The sequence below is a fragment of the Simochromis diagramma genome, unplaced genomic scaffold, assembly GCF_900408965.1.
Source record: "Simochromis diagramma unplaced genomic scaffold, fSimDia1.1 OVJJ01000433.1, whole genome shotgun sequence".
Classification (NCBI taxonomy): domain Eukaryota; kingdom Metazoa; phylum Chordata; class Actinopteri; order Cichliformes; family Cichlidae; genus Simochromis; species Simochromis diagramma.
The window spans coordinates 4,574,370-4,594,803 of record NW_024387031.1 but is presented as its reverse complement, the minus strand read 5'-3'; the positions used below and the strand labels follow the sequence as shown (position 1 = coordinate 4,594,803).

General features: G+C 41.7%; 1 protein-coding gene and 1 long non-coding RNA gene across 3 annotated transcripts in view; both read right to left on the bottom strand.

Moving 5' to 3' along the window:
* The window catches only part of LOC120740550 (protocadherin-1-like), a 236,799-nt gene that overhangs the window by 68,432 nt on the left and 147,933 nt on the right, over positions 1-20,434 (bottom strand). The window lies entirely within an intron of this gene.
* LOC120740552 lies at positions 7,483-16,976 on the bottom strand. Its single transcript, XR_005697403.1, has 3 exons — positions 16,966-16,976; positions 15,284-15,288; positions 7,483-8,987 (listed from the first exon to the last, which is right to left on the bottom strand). It is a non-coding gene; the product is annotated as an uncharacterized LOC120740552 (long non-coding RNA).

Below are 20,434 nucleotides of genomic sequence, written 5' to 3'. Positions count from 1 at the left end.
CTTGGTGTCGTCTGCAGCCTGTCTGCCCATAGTACCTCATCGGTTAGCATTAGCTTATTGCATTGCATTGGATAACGCTGTCAGTAGTCAGCTGTATTGCAGTCTTTATTAGGTTCTGGCATACTTGTTGTGCTGTTTTACGTAGCTCATCCTTTGAATTTATGTGTTTTTTTATGTGCTGCTGTTAAACAGATTTACTGTGGAACAGGCTGAGGAGAGCGTCTCAAATGTGACAGCTGAGAAAAAAACTGCTCAGACTGACAGAGAGACTCCATTTTGGAGAATTAAATCAGTTAAATGGCTGTGGGAGAGCGGAGAGGGAAGCTGGATGTGTCCACCGGGCTGAAGAGCTCTCAGGAAAACGCCTCAGTTTCTCCTGCCAAGGCTGAATCTTTTATCTTTCTTTTCGCTTTATTGGTGCAGCTCTGACCCGTCGCTCCCTCTTTCTCATTTTTCAAAGTCGATTTTCTCTCTTAAGTGTTCTGCTTTCTCTCGCTTCTCCACTTTTTCTTCTCTATTCCTTTTTTTCCCTTTGGTCAAATCACTTTTAGCTCTTCTGCTCCCACTTTGACTTATAGCTTCTTTTTTCCTCAAACACTCGATGGCAGACAGACAGACAGACAGACAGACAGACAGACACTCAGCCAGTCAGAGTGAGATGAGACAAAGCTGGACATGATTTAGGGGACACTTTCAGATGCCCCGCTGAAAAGGCAGAAGCCATTTCTTGAGCCTATTAGTAGAGTTTTAACATATGATAAGAAGTATTGAAGTCATTATAGCGCATGCCTGCAGGGTGGGTGGAGCCATAAGAGAGTGAATCAAAGAGCCTGACGACCAAAAGGGGGGCGGAGAAAATTCAAGACCAATCAAACGTTACTAGTAATGTACTCGCATAGCGTCATGTTTTAACCCTCTGTGGTTACTACAGTTCTGCACATCAGGCTTGCTCTTGGAAATCTTGTTGTCCATTCCTCACACATCCTCTCTCTCATTTTCTTCATTCATCAGCCCTTTAAAATACGTGTAAAATACATGTTCTCAGCGCACTCTCTTTCCACCTCTATCCTTAATCACCCTGACTTGCTGCACATCCTTTTCTCTGTCTAAACAATCGTGTCAGCAAGTGTCCAGCCTCTCACTAGGAGCCTTTTTCTTTTGCTTTTGACACCTGCCTCTAGCCTCCCAGTACTCTTGTCTATGTTCGTTATTTCTCTTTCATTATGAGCTGTTATATTAAGAAATATTCTTCAAGTAAATTAGTTTTAATGCACATAAAAAAATTGAGATGATGATTAGTTATCAGATGTCGACTGTCAATTGGTTTATGTTCCTCTCTCACAGCGAGAGGTATTTTTTCTCCTTTCCAGAGATTCAGTACTTCTCATAGAAAATGAATGAAAGGAAGATCCCACGTTCTTTGTGTTTCTATATTTTTGACATTTCTAACTTTTTGAGAGCTGCCAGTAGAGTATTGTGCAAAAAGTTTCAGTCAGCAAAGTATGGGTAACTTTTCATTCATCATTGAACTTCTCTTAAGTTCAGTAAATTGAACATCAGTTCCCATCTCTGCATCTCTTGTTTCTTTATGTAATACTAGTTTGCAGACCAGACAATTGGAGTAGTAAATTAGGACTCGTGAAAGGAATATAAAGCCAATGTGGGAATGCTGGTAAATGCAGTGAATTGGTCACTAGAGGACAGTTTGCCAATCCATCTTCTCCTCGAATATGATCAAAGTTCACATTCCAGACACTACTAAATGGCATCGCAGTGGCTATATTTAGTGTTTATATTTGGTCTGTGGGCTGAAGCTGTTTCTGTGTGACTCATAGATGACATAAAAGATGAATGTAGCTACCACGGCATCACCCATGGTTTCCAGTCCCATTTTGAAGCCTGTGTCTGTATAATGATTTGTTAACCCTATACCATTAGCCAATGAGCATGCCAAACTGACTTAATTTTTTTATGAACCAAAACAGTGACTTAGTCCATAAACTCAACAGAAAAGTGTTTCCCAAAGACTTCTGCAGGACAGGAAATCTTTTCTTGTGTCTCAGAAGCTCTGTCCATGTTTTCCACTCTGGAAGTTCATTTGTGCTTGTTGTTGTGCTGCAGAATCATTTTTGGCCAATCAGATGCCTTCCTGGTTTCAGACTTTTAAGTGCCCAAAATGTTGGAAGGACAGAAAATGCAGTGAGATGTGAAGACGTGCAGCCATATGCTTGGTCCGAAGTTCCAAAGAGTCGGTACATGTACTCACTGTCATAAATACACTGCTACAGCTCTTCTCTTTCATGCTCAGCCTTCTTGTTAAATTAGCAAGAACGAGAAACAGGAAGTGAACTACATCTTCTCATGTGTGACCACAAATACAATATTACAATACACCTTCACCCTCCCCCGATTCCCCCCTTCTATTCCTTCCCCAGAAACACACACAAATATACAAAGCCAGCTCTTCGTTTACTGTGTGTGGATGTGCACTGAAGCTGAGCTGCAAAGTGAAGTCAGACAATGAGCCGAGCTGCGACCTCACTGACGCCTTTCACTAACAGACAACACAGTCTGGGGGCGGGACCGACTGTGACCCTGCGGCGGCGGTACAGCTCGTACCTTGCTTTGTTCGTCTCCCTTTACTCTTTTTTTTTTTTTTACTTCCCGATTCCCTCACAGACCGCCGCCGTCTAGGCAGCTGCTTTCTCCGTCTGATCTCCTCGAGCTTTTTGAGTTCAACCGTCTCGCGCTCCAGTTTTGAAAGAAAGAAAAGGGAAACGGAAAAAATCTTTTTATGTGAAAAAAAAGGAAGATAAAACTTTTGGAGGGCTGCCTTAGCAGGGGTCACCACGGCAACCCCTACCAGCCCAATCCTTTTAATGTGAACGCCTCCTCTTCAGTGACTGTGTTATCTAAAGCGTGTAGAGGCCAGAAGAAATCCTGCTCTGTGTGTGCGCTTAGCGGTTAGCGTGATGACTCATGCTTCACATCGAACACTTGAGCATCCTGTGAAACAGTGATTGAGTCAGAGCATAATGGCTCCAATGTTATTGATTAATTGAGTTCACGCAGGTGAAGCAGCATCAGAAATATTTGGTTATGATGTCAGACAACAGGTTAAAGAAGGTAACTTTATTGATTGTATCTCTTATAGAGGTCACACTGAAAGACTGGATTTACTGGATTTACCCTAGAATACTGCAGAACATTCTGCTGAGAAAATATATTCGTATGAAATGACTTCATGGCATTATGGGATTTCTGTTCAGGATTCAGAGTCAATGCATTATCATCCAATGTGAGGGTTTTACGTTTATTCAGGGTCAGTGTCAAGGTGGTTGATGCACATGTCGTATGCATCAACCACGATGCATACGACATACGACAAACAGTGAATACAAAAGATATACAATTTAAGATTCAAAAAGTTACCGTAGTATCAGATTTCTTTCAACTATAAATACTAAATTGCTGGGGGGGGGGGCAATTTTTCCTATAAGCAGCTAATCAATTACTTAAGAGAAGCAGTCAGTTTTGCAGTCAGTGATGGCATTTTTACATTAAGTTTTTTGATTCTAAACTCTCGAATAGTGCATGAATATCAATCTAAATGTAAGTACTTACTAATGACATGTGTCTGAGGAATAATATTGTGATATTTAAGGGACAAAATGACATTTAAGACCAGAGATGGGCAGTAACGCGTTGCGCGTTACTGTAATCTGATTACTTTTTTCAAGTAACGAGTAAAGTAAGGGATTACTATTGCAAAAACGGTAATTAGATTACCGTTACTTTCCCGTAGGAACGCTGCGTTACTGCGTTACTAAAACCGTGATTTTTTTGCGAGAATGTCTCACGACAGTGACGTAAGCAAGTGCGACGTTCGTGACAACAGCTGTGTGCAGATCAACAATGGATCACATATCGATTGTGGGAGAGAGTATGAGCGTGCAGCGTTTAAAGCGTGGAAGTACTGACCTTACTTTGAGTTTGATTCCATAAAAAGTGACAAAAACATTAGCGTCCGTTGTGCGTGGGAAGAAAACTTCTTTTTACAGCGAAAAAAACCCCTAAACTTCCAAACAAGCACCGAGTGCGCAAGGACGTAATGGGAAATTCACAGAGAAACTCGCGGATTCTTCAACTGACCGCGGCACACCTGCACCAGGGTAAACCTCCGCCTACCCTGCTCCTGCTTTACAGGTGAAAATAGAGCAACAGGACCGCTAGTCTGTGACTTTATTTATTTTCTGCTGTGTTTTACTTGCATCTATTTGAAAGAGTGAGTGTAAACACACACAAAAAAATATTTTATGTGCTGGAATGTGCAGAAAATAGGTTTAATAAATTAGTTTAACATTTAAAGTCAGAGAATGTTGCATATAATAAAATTTTTGCTTGATGCATAAAGTTAAAAGATTAAAACTAACAAAACAAGTTTTAAAAAGAGACTTTTCCATTTGATTACATTTTGTATGATGGATTATGTAGAAAAAGTAGAATTGGGCTGAGAGATTTATCGCTTTATCACCTCTTCAGGTTGTAAATCGTGTTTTTAAAAAGTAACTAAGTAACTAAGTAATTAATTGCTTTTGAAAATAAGTAATCAGTAAAGTAACAGGATTACTTTTTTGGGGAAGTAATCAGTAATTAGTTACTGATTACTTTTTTCAAGTAACTTGACCAACACTGTTTAAGACAGTAGTGTACCAAACACTCACATGGGGTGGCACTGGGAGGGGCTAATCTGCCAGGAATGCGCCTGTGCTTGACTTTGATGCTTCTCTGAGCTATAGCTCTGCTTGACATAAATACAAAAGTTTAACAGTGAGGGACAGAATACCTGAAGACAATTCAGTTTATTCTTGGGGTTCATTGTTTGTACATGTGGATGAAAGCAGGGTTAATTTTTTAACTTATGCAGTATGTAGGTGTGGTATAAGGCCTTGATTTGGATTTGATCCAAAAGCCAAACGTGTGCATTTGAAAAAAAAAAAAAAAAAACCCAACACACACATCCCTTTGCTCCAGAAATAACTGGAATTTTTTTTCTTAAGTCTGTTGGACTTATGAAAAAAAAAACTTCTGCTGAAGGTTTCTTCCTGTTAAAAGGGAGTTTTTCCTTCCCATTGTTGCCAAAGTGCTTGCTCATAAGGGGTCATATGATTGTTGGGTTTTTCTCTGTATGTATTATTGTAGGGTCTACCTTACAATATAAAGTGCCTTGAGGCAACCGTTGTTGTGATTTGGCGCTGTATAAATAAAACTGAGCTGCATTGAAAGTGAAAAATGATTACATTCAAAACTGTAGGTGTTAAACATCAAATCACAAACAATGTTTATCATTTAAGCCATGTCAAATGATAGTGTTTAAATCCATCCATCCCATTTTACATTACTCTGGTCAGTTACTCTGTTTACTTTACTTTGGCCCTTTTGTTTATTCTCCTTGCATTGCTCTGTCTATACATTGCTGTGCTAATATGGCACAAAGCACTTTAACATTCCATTTGCACAATGTACATTTTCAGTGTTTTAATTTAAATGTACTTTTTGTTTATAATGTTTTGCACAGGCAAGGAGCAGCTCAGGACACATTTCACTGTGTGTACTTGCACACAATCCCCTTCAGGGTTGTTTATTTCAGAATATCAATGAACTTGCACTAAAACTTCCAGGTGCACTTCAAACGTCACAGTTTTCACGGTGCAGTAGATGAATCCATGAACTATGTCTTGTCATTCCTAAAACTGCCACCGCTGTCACCTTATTGTCCGGTAGTTCTCTACAGGATGCAAATTTGTCAAACCTACAGCAACCTGGCTGCCAGTGCATTCGCTTAAATCCTAAAAAGATGTGTTCTATTATGATTGTAGGCTCACAAATGTCACTACAAAGTAGTGTGCAAACAAGCACATAAAAAGAAAAGCTAGATGACTTTTGTTTTAATACTTCCTTGAAAAGATCACACAGGGAGGGAGTAACACCCCAGAAAAAGAGCTCTTGAAAAAGAAATCCATTATTTATTATTAGTATTATTAATATTATTTATTGATTGACTGATTTTTACAAACTGTTTATACACAGTGCATCTTGTCTCCACCAGGAGTCACTTATCTGTGTGTGTGTGTGTGTGTGTGTGTGTGTGTGTGTGTTTATGGCAGGCTTTTTCTGTGCTTTAATGAGCTCTGCATGGACATTAAGTAGGGGCTCTGAGCGCAAAAGAAGCGTCCAAACAAACTCAGCAGTTGGTCGAATGAGCCCACAATTAGGTCAGGCACAGAGGAGAAAATAGCTGCTGTATCACTGCTGAATGCGAGACAGTTGAACCACTTCATCCACACACACAAGTAAACACAATGAGAGAAGCAGAAAACAGAATAATATGGCGGCTTCAGATGCTCTAATGACAGCGATGAATAGCAGAGGTCGCAGTTACCACAGACAAGCTCTTTTCTTTCTTCTCTCGATAGATTTTCACTGCAGGAAGGCACGAGTAATCGCACACATGCGCGCACACACATCATTAAAGTCATCCGAAATGCAGATGCGAAGGTACAGGTGGGGAATAAAGCCGCACCAGTCTGTGACACGATGCAAACCCGGAGGTCACATGATCAATCAGTTGTTGACTGCGGAGATCTGATTGGTTCTGATGAAGACAAATCAACTCAGACTGGACCAATCGCTGCCAGAACAAACTGCAAATAGGAAATTGACTTCCTGTCAGAAAGGTGAGATATCGGAACGAAACAATTCACAAACTCACACACACACACAAACAGAGGCACACATACTGCGTCAAACGTGTACATGCACACACACATCTTTAGATGTTTATATTTGTAGACACACACACACACACAGCTGTATTTCCTTGTGCATTTCTTTAGTGAGACATGACTTCCTTACTTGAGGAATGTCACCACATAAACACACATATATATATCAAATACAACAACACAACTCACTGCTATGGTTTTGTTCAGTGTCAACTGTACAAAGAGGGATCTAAAAGCATCTACAACTACATATCCCATGATCCATATTACTGTCAGCAAAACTCATTAGACCACTGTATCAATCCACCACTGAAAATAGTTCCAAACAAAGTCAATCTTCCCGTGTGTGTAGTCATCAGTCCACAGCCCACTGAAACCACCAGTTTGAAACACAACTCACTCACCACATTTTCAACTGGGTACTCTTGCCCAAAATGAAATTCAAAATGAAAGGTCGCCTTCGAGGGAGCGAAGAGGAGCTCCAGCGTGACCTGCAGATGCTGAAAATAGCATCAGCTCTGGAAGAACCACAGCACTGCTCGACGGGACAACCATGAACAGGAAACTGGCCCCGTTTACATCAGCTATGGTTTGGATTTTTGTTTGTAGGGTTGCGGAACTTTTCCAGTGCAACATAAATGATATATTTACAGCCACTGTGATGCTACATTATAGATGTTTCTATGTCTCTTTTTCCAAATAACTTAACAATCAAACACACCTCCAGTGCTTCTTCCTAACACAGATATAACTGTGTCCTTCAAGGCAAACACCGACAGCTGTCAGTGCAAACCAAAGTTTACAGAACACAGAACAATCTTTGACTACAGACAGAAAGAGCTGAAGCACATCTGGCAGGACAGCTGTGGTGGAATGCCCGGCTCTCCCTACTCTCTCTGGAGACAGCGGTGGTGTGAAAGAGGCGGATGTCAGTGTGGTTCGACCACACGCGGCAGCTAACGACCTTAACGAGCCTCGGCTACGAAGGAACCAAATAAAAACGTGGATGGAGGCACGCAGATGGAAGAAGGGAGGTAGGAAGAGAAGCTTGGGAAGGGGACGAATATAGGAAAAGAAATGAAATATGAGGAGGAAAATAAATAAAGAACAAGATGAAAGGTAAGGAGAGAAGGAAAGGACAGAGGAGGCAAATAAAGGAAAAGAGAGGGAAGGTTGTCGAGTTTTGACTTTGCCGTCCTCTGGGGGAGAAAACACTGTTCTGCTGCAGGGGAGGTGACCACAACATCAGGGACAAACGCGTTGTGTGTGTTTGTGTGCACGTGTGTGTGCGCATGTATGCAACTGTGTGTGCAAGGCCCTGGGCTCTGTCCTTGCCTCCCACCCTGACCTCTGACCTTTGACCTCCAGTCCTTAGTGATGCTGCAGCCTGCCAGCAGCATGACGGATGTTCCTGCAGCTAACCAGTGCTGACATTAGAGAGACTGTGTGCGTGTGTGTGTGTGCACAGACAGGCGTGTTGAATATACATATACAGACTACAGCAGTCGATATCACAGTTTAAAGATACACTAGAGCAACCTGCTCACAAACAGACAAAAACAGACGAAATTACTTTTTAAAAATCACTCTCCTGAGACGAGATCAGTTTCACCAAAATGTTTTCACGTGACAGTGCCCACTAGTGGCAATAGTTATGGTGGGGGGGAAAAAGAAAGTCAGGAAACTACAGAGTCATGAAGTCGGTCAGCAGACAGGAGGCTGGAGTTCACTGATATTCACCTTTTTTCAACTTTCATAGCATCCTAAACAAAGGTTGTTTGGATTTTTGTGTGTTTGTGTCTAATTTTTATAGCAGTGGCAGATCTTATTTTTCTCCACTTGTAGTAGGTGCCATACGTCCTGCAACCTCTACAGACGGGCACAAATGTTTTGGCAGCGGTAAAACTATAGTAATCAGTAATTTGCCCGGAAAATGACATCTGTTATTGACTGTGACTGTTATTCACTATATTATAGAAATGTAAAAAAAAGAATCCAAAGTGCATGAAAAAAAAACTTTGTGCCAGGAGTGTACAGTACAGGAACGAGGAGAGGCAAGCCACTCGTCGTACAGGTGACAACCAAGAACAGCTCCAACATAAAACGTAGACAGCGACCTTAAAGAACAGCGAGGCTTCATGAGAGGAGACAGTATTCTGATGTGGGACGAGACTGCAGCGATGAACAGGTGAGTCAGATCGGCTGATGTGCTTAAGTGGTGAAGATAAGAAAAGATCCACAGACATGCAGGTCCCATATGTTCAGATGCTTGTCACTGCAAATGAACTCCAACAGAGGTCCTGGTTGTGAATTTATGAGTGTGAGTGTGTGTTGGGGGGGGCAATTTCAGGGTCAGCAGCCAAATCTCTAACAGATGGTCTGTTCCAGGGTGAGACCAGCGCCTCCTGCTGGCAGATGAGCTGCGAGAAGAGAAACAAACTCTGGACTCAAACCCTGGAGAGGCCCCCTTTTTGATTCCCTCTCCTTCCAAGTCTTTGCCCCCTTCTAGTCTACTCTTTCTTCCATTTTCTCCTCCCTTTCCAAATAATCAAATTTACAGCATGTTTTCCAGGTTCTGCTGCTTTTGTACTTCACTCCTGTTTTTCTTTTCCTCCCTCTTCTCTTCCTGGTTTGTTACGTCCCACTCTTTTGACACCTATCTTTCTCCTTTCCCATCACATCCATCTTTATTCCTTCCACCTCTCTCTCATATATAATCACTCTCCATCTCTTCCTCATTTTCCCTTATTCCTGTTCCTCATCATGATAATTACCCAGCTTTTTCTCTTTCTGTATGGCTCAATGACTCGTCTTCCATCTCTTCTTCCTCTTGCTGCTTCTTTCCTTCATTCTTCCACTTTTATCTCATTTCACCTCTTTGATTCTCCTCTTCCTGTCTCCTTGCTTTCCTGCTCTGCCTTCTCTTGCTTTTCATCCATTTCGTGCTGCTCCTCCATCATCATTATCCCAGTCTTTTCAAGCCTTTTCTTCATTTCAATATGTCTTCTTATCTTTCTCACCCCCCCCCCCCCCTCCTCCTCACACCCTCTTCCTTTCAAACATCTCATTCTCAGGCTTCTCGTCCTGCTTCTCATTTTCTCCTGCCTTTGCCCTTCCCCTTTGTCTTCCTCCACTGGGACCTGCTGTCCTACCTGAAGCTCTCTGCTGGATCTGGGGATTTTCTGCAGCCGAGGCCATGAAAGAGGCGGCCTTCGGCTGGAAGCTCACCGAGCACGCTCGGAATCAACAAACGCTGCTCGGTTGTTGAGGTGTTGAAAATGTTAACATGCTGTGGCTGCAGTCTCACTGCTTGAGTCCTCATGTTGGTCAGACGACATGTGCTGGGTGTCCAAACACTTTTACAGGTCTAGGCACTGCAGCAGCTGCTGAGTGTTATCATCGATTTTTGTTCTTTTTTATGTTCTAAAGTTTTCTCCTTGTTTGCTAAACTTTGGTTTATGGAAGGATCTGAGCATGCTCAGAGCATGCAGGATCTATTGGAGGTAGCACCCACTATTTTTATGCCTGCACAGCAGACTGAGGCACCACCATCATTCTAGAGTCTTTTCCTATTGCAGCCTATCTACCCTCTCTGAATAAGAACAGTCATTGATCGAAACAATCAATGCAGCACCAGCAGGTGAAATTTAATAGAAGTGTAATCACTGGTAAAGCATTAACTGTATCAACAACAGCTCCTAATGTTAGCTTTAGAAAAGAGAAAAAATGATGCAAATTGACAGCTGCTTACAGTCCATCCTCTGGGTCTGTGGGTGACCCAGGAAATAAAATGTAACTTTAATTCATCAAAGCAAAACATACAACTCAATTGTGTGTTTGACATCCACCGCACATAGCCTGAAACAGAACCAGAAAATAAAAGACAAAAAGCAGAGACGATGTTGCACTACAAACCACTGGACGGCTGTTTCATCACTTCACATATCCTGTCAGACATACATGTGCAAACAAAGCCAGGCTACCTCCAAGCTGGTCAGAGTGGTTATTGCTCTACTTTATGCACGCACAAAATGAATAAAGAAAATGAAATAGTACATGTAGCCCGCACAAAGCATCATGAAAAAAATAGCTATAATCATTATACTGGACAAATTTAACCGATGATATTTTTGTTTTGTTTTCCTTAAAAAAGGCTGAGAAATATGGAAGAAACTCATGTTCTGGGGTCTGGATCTCCTTGACAGAGATCACAGCGCTGCTCTGGTCTGTCCCGGTTACTGTCTACCTGCTCTCCCACCCTATTCCGCATTAATGAAAGACATGTGGTGGAGACATAATACTATTGTCTGTCAAATCTGCTTATGGAAAGGGGGAAGTGGCAGGGATCTGCCTGTTGTTGTGTGGGTGGATGGGCAGATCATCTGCCTCGGATGATGGCTTAATCCAATCACGGCGAGCGGATCACAGGAAGCGGATTCACCGTAAACTGCCGGCCAACCGGCCTCACAGAGCGAACCTGAATCAGTCAGCGTGTCTGTCTGTCAGAGCTCCCTGCTGCGGCTAATTCAACAGGACGCCTCATCAGCGGCGCTCATTGTGCTTATTTATGGACGACTGTGATGATGACGGACCGATTCAAAAGCATTTCACACTTTAGCAAATGTCCATTAAAGGACAATCACAGCATTGCAGCTTCCATTTAGTACACTTCCCTTCGCTTTAATGTTATTTCTGACAGTCCCCACATGCCAAGAGTGTGATTAAGGATATTTTTAAATCTATTTAGCTAAATCTCACAGGCTCATTCGGCCAAATCCAAACAGCAGAGAAAACAACTGGATCGTTCTACTTCAGTCAGCAGAGCAACGAAAAACTGAGTCTGATTTCTCGATGTTTTTGTTCTGTCAGCTTAGCTTGCAATTAAACCTGCACTAAAAGGTCTGTTTTAATCTCCAGATCCTTCATCGCTCACTCTTTATTATCACTGATTGTTTCAGCTCTATGGAAATCAGAATCATCGTAGCAAATCTGCCACGTGCGATCAACTTATTGTAGCATTTTACAGCCTTTGGATACACACAGTACATTCGGCTGGTTGGGTCTGAAATACAGATATTTTTGTGGAAATGATGTAACATGACGCATCACCTTTCACCTCCCAGCCTCTATTAGCTTGGTTAACGGTGGACCTCACAGTGCAAATCCAAAACTGGTAAATCATTAAAAGAAAAGATGGAGAAAAGAAGCTGAATGTACACAGGGAAAAATAGACAGGCGTCAAGGCCGTCTGAGCAGCTCTGAACTGAAAGCAGAAATCAATACAACACAGAAACATTTCTGAATCCAATATCCTACTGCCTCACTTAGCAGGAGGAGGAGAAAAATGGAGCGCAAGAAAAATGAAGGAGGAGGAGGATTCTATCAAACAGCAGCTGATGAAAATGAATATGCGACGGTGGTAAAGCTTCCTCTTGATATGTATCTGTTGTGTAATATTCCCATCGCACTTGATTCTGGGGAGCTCGAGGCTATCTCGCCTCAAACTGGACACGGTGTGAAGTTTACCTGGACAGGCTCTGCAGAAAAGCAGTCTACATCTTTCTCACAGGCAATTTTAGAGTTGATGTAGAGACTTTATTGGCCTGTTATTAATTTATCGGAATATTTTGCTACTTTAGTTTTATTACTTTTTCACTGGTAAACCGATAAGCAAATGTGAAAAGTTCCAATTTGTGACATGGCAAAGCATGCTTCTTTTTTTGTTTTGTTTAATTCTCTATAAAGAATATTCAAGTTTCCAAATGAGTAAATTAACCGAGAGCCAAAAAAGAGAGTGTGGCCAATAAGCAGAGAGGTTTTATGATTGATAAAAGTGATGAGCATCTGTTTTATGAAACGAAAGCAGTTCCATGCTCATCCCTCTGTGGATACACAGGAAGGGAGAAAAAGGACAATACTGTCATTTAAAAATGACATTAGGCTTCCCAGTGTCAGGAGTCTATTCTTTTCCCGTCCTATTCATTTTCCTTCCATGTTTCTTCTCGTGCAGCAGGCCGTAAGCTGCTTGTAGCACAAATCACATTTTAATTAGCTCGATCCCGACTAACGACCTCCTCCTCCAGGATTACCTGCCAGCGTCCGTCTAATCCTTCCGTCCGCTGTCTCTTCTCCCCTCATTCAAACCTTTTTCCTCCTCCTCCTCTCTGACCTCCTCCCTCCGTCTCAGTTTAATTCTTCATCCTTTTCCTCGTCTGTATCAAACAGAGGGGTTTTTTCTCATCCCGTCAAAGATGCAACGTTTACATTCTGCACAAATCAGACGTTTTTACTGTTTTCACACTCCACATATTTCATCTCTCCATTGTGCGTTTTCATATCGTACGCAGTTTTCCTTCCATTTGCTTGGCTGCTGGTTTTGTCACATTCTAATAAAGCAGCTGTGCATTTTTCCCCATTTCAATTTCGCCTACTTTTCCATCCATATATTTCAGCATAATGTATCAAGCTGAAATTGTCGGCTGCTATGAGTTTCCTGTTCTCATCTGTTTTATTCTTATTCATGTTCTGTGGTCGCTTTCTGTTCGGGAACTCGTTACGAGTTTTGTTAGGCGGCAACTTTTCTAGATTTGATGAGAAGTGATGCAGAGAATCTTTCAGCAGCTGCTGTAGAGTAACAGAGCGAGAAAGGAAGCGGGCATCATTTTGTATCTGTAAAATATTATATTTCAAAGATATGTAAAAATATATATGTTTAGTACTCTGTAAGACGTACAAGGTTTGATAAAGTCATGTGGGTAGCAGGTTATGGTCAAACAAAGTAAAGCTGGAGACAACAGTGGGTCTGACAGTGTTACTGATAAAAAAATAAAAATAAACTAAATAAATATTTGTTGATGTTGACACTGAGGGGAGGTCGGCGCTTTGCGTCCGGCTCCTCCTCCTCCTGCTGTGTTGTAGGTAGGATGGGAGAAAACCTTATTAACTTTGGAAGGATCCTTATGTTAATACCTTCCAAATAAGTGGATTAACAGGGGGGTCAGCATAGATTAGCCATCAGTTTTGTTCAGTCCTGATGTCTCTCCTTCTTGAAACCCCATGATCTGAGCAAAATCCTGCAAAATAAAGGCTCGGGGCCAAATGGGGCCCAGACGTCACCGAGCTGTTGACTTCCTGGATGGCGAAGGGGGCAGACCTGACAGAAAAGCCCTCTCTTATGTTTGTCACAGATCTTGTCCCATTACCTTCATCGCTTTTCTTTGCGGTGACCTCCCTCTACTCTTTGTCTGCTCTCATCTCCTTCCCTCCCTCACAATAAAACAGGAACATCAAAGCTTGTGTTGCTGTGACAACAGGCCCATATGAACCCCATCCAGACCTCCTTTCCCGCTGCCCTCTGTTCACACTGGCTTCCCTAATTGGCTGGATCAGCCAGTGGACTCTGATCCCCTTTCGGCAGCAGCACAGAGCGGTGACTTGGCAGATGAATATGAATTAAGGCCCTTGTACGTCCCCTCTTTCATGGCTGCTCTGCTTCATCTCGGGGTCGAGCCGCCATGATGTGAGGTGGGATGGAAGGCGCAATTTCATGATGATGAACCCAACTGTGGGGCAGACAGAGGTTCGGGTCACGTTGTGAGGTCAAACGGCTCCTTTTGACATCAGAGAAACAACCAGAACAGAAAGAATTGCTTGATTTGGATCTTGGACAGAATGTTCTGAGGAGACGGATGCTGCATTCATTTTGTAAACCAGGGAAGTGCAAGTGGTTAGTCACCTATGTATCTTTTCTTAAAAAAAAACTTACTTTGCTGTGCTGAATAAAAGATTCGTCATGGCCCTTCAAAGTCACCTTTTGAACAATTCATTTTAGTTTTAACCCTGTGCAAGCAGAAAATCTGCTTATCTTTGCAAGTTCTCAGTCATCCAGGCCACGGTAGTCTTAAGTGCTTAAGTTGAAGGCATCAGGGTTGGGGCGACCATTCTTCAAAGCCCCTCACATGAGAGGTGAAACATCTTCATGAACATAAGACATCCAGCTGCCTTCAACGTAACATTCAAGAAAGCTTCGTGAAAAAAAGCAACAAAAAGGTGGCTCACTTTTGGTCTTGTATTTTCTAGGTCGTGTATGGTTGTGTACATATACATGTATACATGTACACGCTGTCTGTTTGATATTTAATGTTTGCTGCAAGCAGAGTTTCCTTTGAAGAGCCAATTAGGTTTTAGAGAAGTTAAATAATGAAGTTCTAGCTGCATTTGCATGCTTGCTGTTGTTCATAAGCATTTCATTGTGTACATAAAATTTATATCACACTGCTTAACATCTGAGAACATGTACTGCTACATTTCTAAGAACTATCACTAACAGCCTTTCACAGAAACATCCCATTGTTATCTGATTGATGATGGTTTTGCTGGCTGAAATGATGACTATCAACATGCAGCAGATTTTATCTGTAGCTAGCAAGTGCAATATAAGTACTCCTGACTCGTTAGTGTTTCCTGCACACTCATTTTAAAACAAGGCTGAATCCAACAACAGCTTTTGACATCTACCACGTCCAGTAGGACAGAAGATATGGGTCTGTTGTTGTTCAGTGTTGCTGTTCCTTGGTTAATTTCTTATGTTTCGTCTTGTTTGTGAGATAACCTGCATCAATGAACCTTTTCATGTGTTGTAACATATTTTCAGGGCTCATCTCAAACCTGCAAATTTGGAAAATGGCCTCTTGTGTCTACATTGGATCTCTTTGTGGCAGTAGGCCTTTGCTAGTCCTTGGTGTTTCTTTAGAACAGGGGTCTCGAACTCCAGACCTCGAGGGCGGGTAACGTGCACGTTTTAGATCTCACCAAGGGTCAACACACCTGAATCAAATGAGTAGTTCATTACCAGGCCTTTTGAGAACTTCAAGACATGTTGAGGAGGTAATTTAGTCATTTAAATCAGCTGTGTTGGATCAAGGACAGATCTAAAACCTGCAGGAATCCGGTCCTCGAGGTCTGGAGTTCGAGACCCCTGCTTTAGAACATTGCCTGCTGTGCCTTATATTCTAGTTGAATTAAATGTATAGCTCCTATGTAATAAATAACACTGGTGAAACATACATAAGTCCTCAGTCACAGTAGTGTAAAAATAGGACAGCGACCTCCATATGACCAAGAAAACACAGTAGTGCTGAATTGTTTTTTCCTGTCTGGGGCCGACTGCTAGTATTTACAGCAATGATGAGCAATGATCCATGCAGGGACGGAGGCATGCTGTCCCCTTTGTTTCCATTTCATCAGACTTTCTATGTGAAAATGATTCAGCTCTGAAAATTGTTTTACAGCCTCATGGACTGCAATCCAGAACTACAAGTTCTGTGAATCTTTGGTCATGTTAGGGATGATCTTTTCATCCATGAGTGTGGCTGCTCCTCTCTATCGGCCCATCACAGCAGGTGCACCATCAGCTGTGTGTGCAACATTTCCTATGAGACATCCTCATAGCAAGGCTTTCTAACTCGAACTGAGACAGCAATCACAGTGAATAACACAAATTCAGTTTCAAAGCAGAAAAACTCAGAGATGCGCACATTTACGCATCTTTATTACGCCTAGGAACTTTTAAAACTGCTCTTAAAACTCACCTCTTCTCATTGGCTTTTAGCAAGGTTTAACTTACTGTTTTAACTTATTGTTTTATCAGTGAGGTGTTTTATGTACTTGGGTTTTATTGTATTTTATATTTGTATTTTATTGTACAGCACTTTGGTCAGCCTTAGTTGTTTTTAAATGTGCTTTATAAATAAACTTGACTTGACTTGACTTGACTTTATTAACGCATGGATGGTTTGTGATATGACAGTATAATGTGTTGTGTTCTTCTACACGGTGTAAATGTCAGCTATTACACATAGGTTTCAGATGTATATGGAGGAACAGTTTATAGTAAAGCAACTCTCTGCGTAAATCCTGCGCTCCACCTGAGCCTCAGTTCTCAGGACCCAACGTACTTCCAGCAGGATTCATCTTTATGTCATTAACATATTGATTATTCTTCAGCCTTCTCTCATTTATCGAAACTACCACGATTTTATCAAACATGCGTAACACCTGCACACTACGCTATAAATGAGAAATTTTCTTCATTTAGATCTGGTCCAATATGTGTTTGAGAGAATCGTATCTGATGTGTGGATCCTGTGCAGTCGGCCGGTGGCAGCACCGCCCCTGGCACCACACATCTGATGTAGACGCAAACAGACTTGCAAGTTTGAAGGCAGTTTGAAGTCAAGTTTGAAGGCAGCAGGTCTCCATCTTTGAAGCGAACATGTCAAAAACAAAGAAATAATTTTTGCATTGCCTAACATATAGCATGTATGAGATACCGCCATGCTAGGTGTTAAGGCTGAATCTGAAACAGCATGACAGTAAAAAAAAGAAAAAAGACATCTACTGCACACTGTGCATCACTGTTTGTGATGCAGTACTTATTGTTTTGAAAATCTCCAGTGAAGAAGAGAAGCATATAACTATAATTTACTGTACGGCCTCACAATTACTGCCACACAGCAGTAGCACTTTCACAGTGGTGAGGATAACAAAGGTTGGTGTTTATTTGGAAGAATATAACTGATATGTAAATCTGCCAGCAGGGAAGATTCCTCTCCAGCTGTCCTATATCTGACTGGGGAGAAAACAATTGTGTAGGTTTAAACTTTAGCTTTAGGTCAGGAAAACTGTGAGAAACTGGCAGATTAATCAGCAGATGTGCATTAAATACTCGGTTGATAAATGTAAAAGAGCAAAGAATTATATGGACTAGACTGTGTGAGTTTAAATGTTTCTCCAAACCACAGGGCTTAAATGTTTTACATGATGCTGTCTGGCACTGTTTACATCAAGATTAATATCCGGGCTCAGGTTTCTGGACTATCCAGAGAAGCTTCCTACAAGAGAAGACTAATCGGTTAGCAAGACATGTCCACCCTACAGAGTTTTTAATGTTACAAAGGTGGCTCTCTTTTAAATTTACTCTGGTAACTTATGCCAAGCAGCTCTCACATAATTGGATCTTTAGCAGGTTATGTTCAGAGTTTGGTTTAAAATTTGCCTAGAAGCAATACACCTCACCTTGGAGAACATATGTTGCAGGTTGCAATCAGGGTTGGGGGGGGATGCTCGAATTTGCCCAGCTATCAGGGTACACTTTGGACAGGTTGGGTCCATCACAGGCCTAGAGTGGCTGAGAAAGTAATAAATCGGGACACCACTGGCTGCAGATGATAAGAACCTTAATATAGACTCATGTGCATGTTACTGCACACTTACAAAGACCTTTGAGTTATATGCTGTCCTGCTTCTAACTGTTTTAGCTGGGAGTGCGTGGTCAAGGCAAAAGGGCACATATTAATCACAGTCCACAATCGCAATCACAATTCTCCCAAAAGATTTAGTTCAACTCAAGAGCGCATGATTAATCATGTATTTTTTGCTTGATGCAAATCCTGTCACTGTAACCTGAAGCTCTAAGCATAACCATCTAAACTCTTCGGATCCGGTTTTTCACTCTAATTTTATTTGGAAATTCTGACCAGAAGATTTGATTCATTCATTTGATTCAAAAGACAACAATTTCTCCTTTTAAAAGGGTTAGTGATGGGCATGGAGCAGTCAGTTACAATCACTTTTCTTAGTTGATGTGAAGATAGTTTTAATGCACAGTGCTACACCTGTAACTGACTTGGCAGAGCATGCACCCCATGGCCTGAAAGCTGAACTTCTTCCTGCAGCTGCTTGTGTTTGAGTCCTCCGCAGGGCATTTGCTCCATATCGTTCTCCCCCTCCTTCTCCAGCTTCCTGTCTACTTTTCTCTATCACTGTCAAAGTGCTCTACAAATGAAATTATTAGTCTTTCTTCCTTCTAATTCATTTTCATTTCATTCATTCTCTGAATCACTGCCCACATCACATCTTGCAGGGATTCAGATTCAGTTTTGTGTTCACTTACAGGAAAACAACAGAGCCATCAGAGCTCTGCAGGTGGGATTAAGAAACGTCTTCATTTGGAAGAGCCACAGACTCAAGGACCTGTCCTTGTTGTGTGACTGGACTTTGAAAAATAACTTTTATCTTACATCCACATATATTTGTTTGAATGAGCACGATAAGAGAAAATCAAATGGATAGTATAAATGTGTGTTACTACTGACTGGGTATAACTACATATGAATCAAACCACAACTTTTGGTGATGGACGCAAACCCAAAAAGCCCACAAACAAGACTCCAAGCTACAGAGAGCCTCTGTTTAGGACCACCAGCACTAAATGGCAAGATCGTCACATGGAATCAGCAGCAAATGTTACTCTGTCTTAATGTGCATTGCTCAGTACTAATAATTTGTAATAGTCTGACGTCACTTTTAAAGAGCTGCTGGGTGACTGAAATGGGAAGTTGTGTTGAAGAGCAAACTTCCAACTTACCTGTTGGTCTACATTCTGACCTTCACCTGCTGTCATGAGCTTTGGGATGGAAACTGATTTAATAAGACTGAATATAAGCCTCCTCTGTATGGTGCCTGGGTACATCCTTAGAGACAGGCTGAGGAACTCAAACACTGGGTTCAGGCATCTGATCAGAATTATGCATCATATATGGCCTTAAAAGACCTTGAAATACCCTAGACAGAGCTGGGATATGTTGCTGAGGAGAGGAACATCTGGACTACCTGACTGCTGCTAGTGACCTGGCATGTATTGGCTGGATAGCTGGATGGCTGGGTGGTTGAAGTAAAAGTGCTGGCACACTAAGAGTACTGGCACACTAATGCTGTTATTTTTGTTTTTTTAATATTCTTAGACTTTTTCTCTAAATAAAAGCATGTTATCTTTTTTTTTGAAAACTAAGCATACATGTAGATACAACTCTATGATTTCCATATGATCTCAAACAATGAAGCTAACGGCAACAAGTGTAAGATAAAGCACTGATGCTTCAGTCTTAATTATATGCAGGCATCATATTAGTGTAAACGTATTCTCTGAAAAGCCCTGACATTGACCCTCTCTGCAATCCGTTAGTCCTGTTAATTCAGAGGGACTGGTAGGACTCATCAATCAGGAGCACGTTGAGCGGCAGGTCAGGAAATGCTCAGCTACGTTCCTGGTTTCGTCGTTAATGGGAAACAATATCGGTTTAAGAGAGCGGGTCCACTCTGTGATTTGCCTCTAAGCTGCTCATTAATTACTGAGAGCATTAATCTGCGGGGCTTAATAGGCGATCAAGGGGCTGTAACGTGAAGCAGCAGCATGTGACCGGCACACACCTTAAGCCTCTGTTAATCTATGAGCCGAGAGCCCGCCTCCACCCGTTTAATTCAGAGAAGTTTTCAGTTAAAAGACAAATTGACTGGGTGATGGCACAAGCTTAGAGAGGCTGGCAACCAAGTAAATTCACTTTAATACTTTCCATCAGTTGGCCTGTTTAAGTTGGGCCCCTGCCCACAACTCAGAGTGTTGTGAGTTGAACTTTTAAATTGAACTTTTGATTCCACCTGATTCTTTTGAACTTTAGCGAAAAAATGGTACGTGACATAAACCATGCAACCATTCCTGAATTACATCTGACCGATCTCCGCTTCAAGGCAATCCTGTCCTGAAACTCTGGAACTTTTGGCACAGCTGCTAGAAGCCCTTTTCTGTCTGC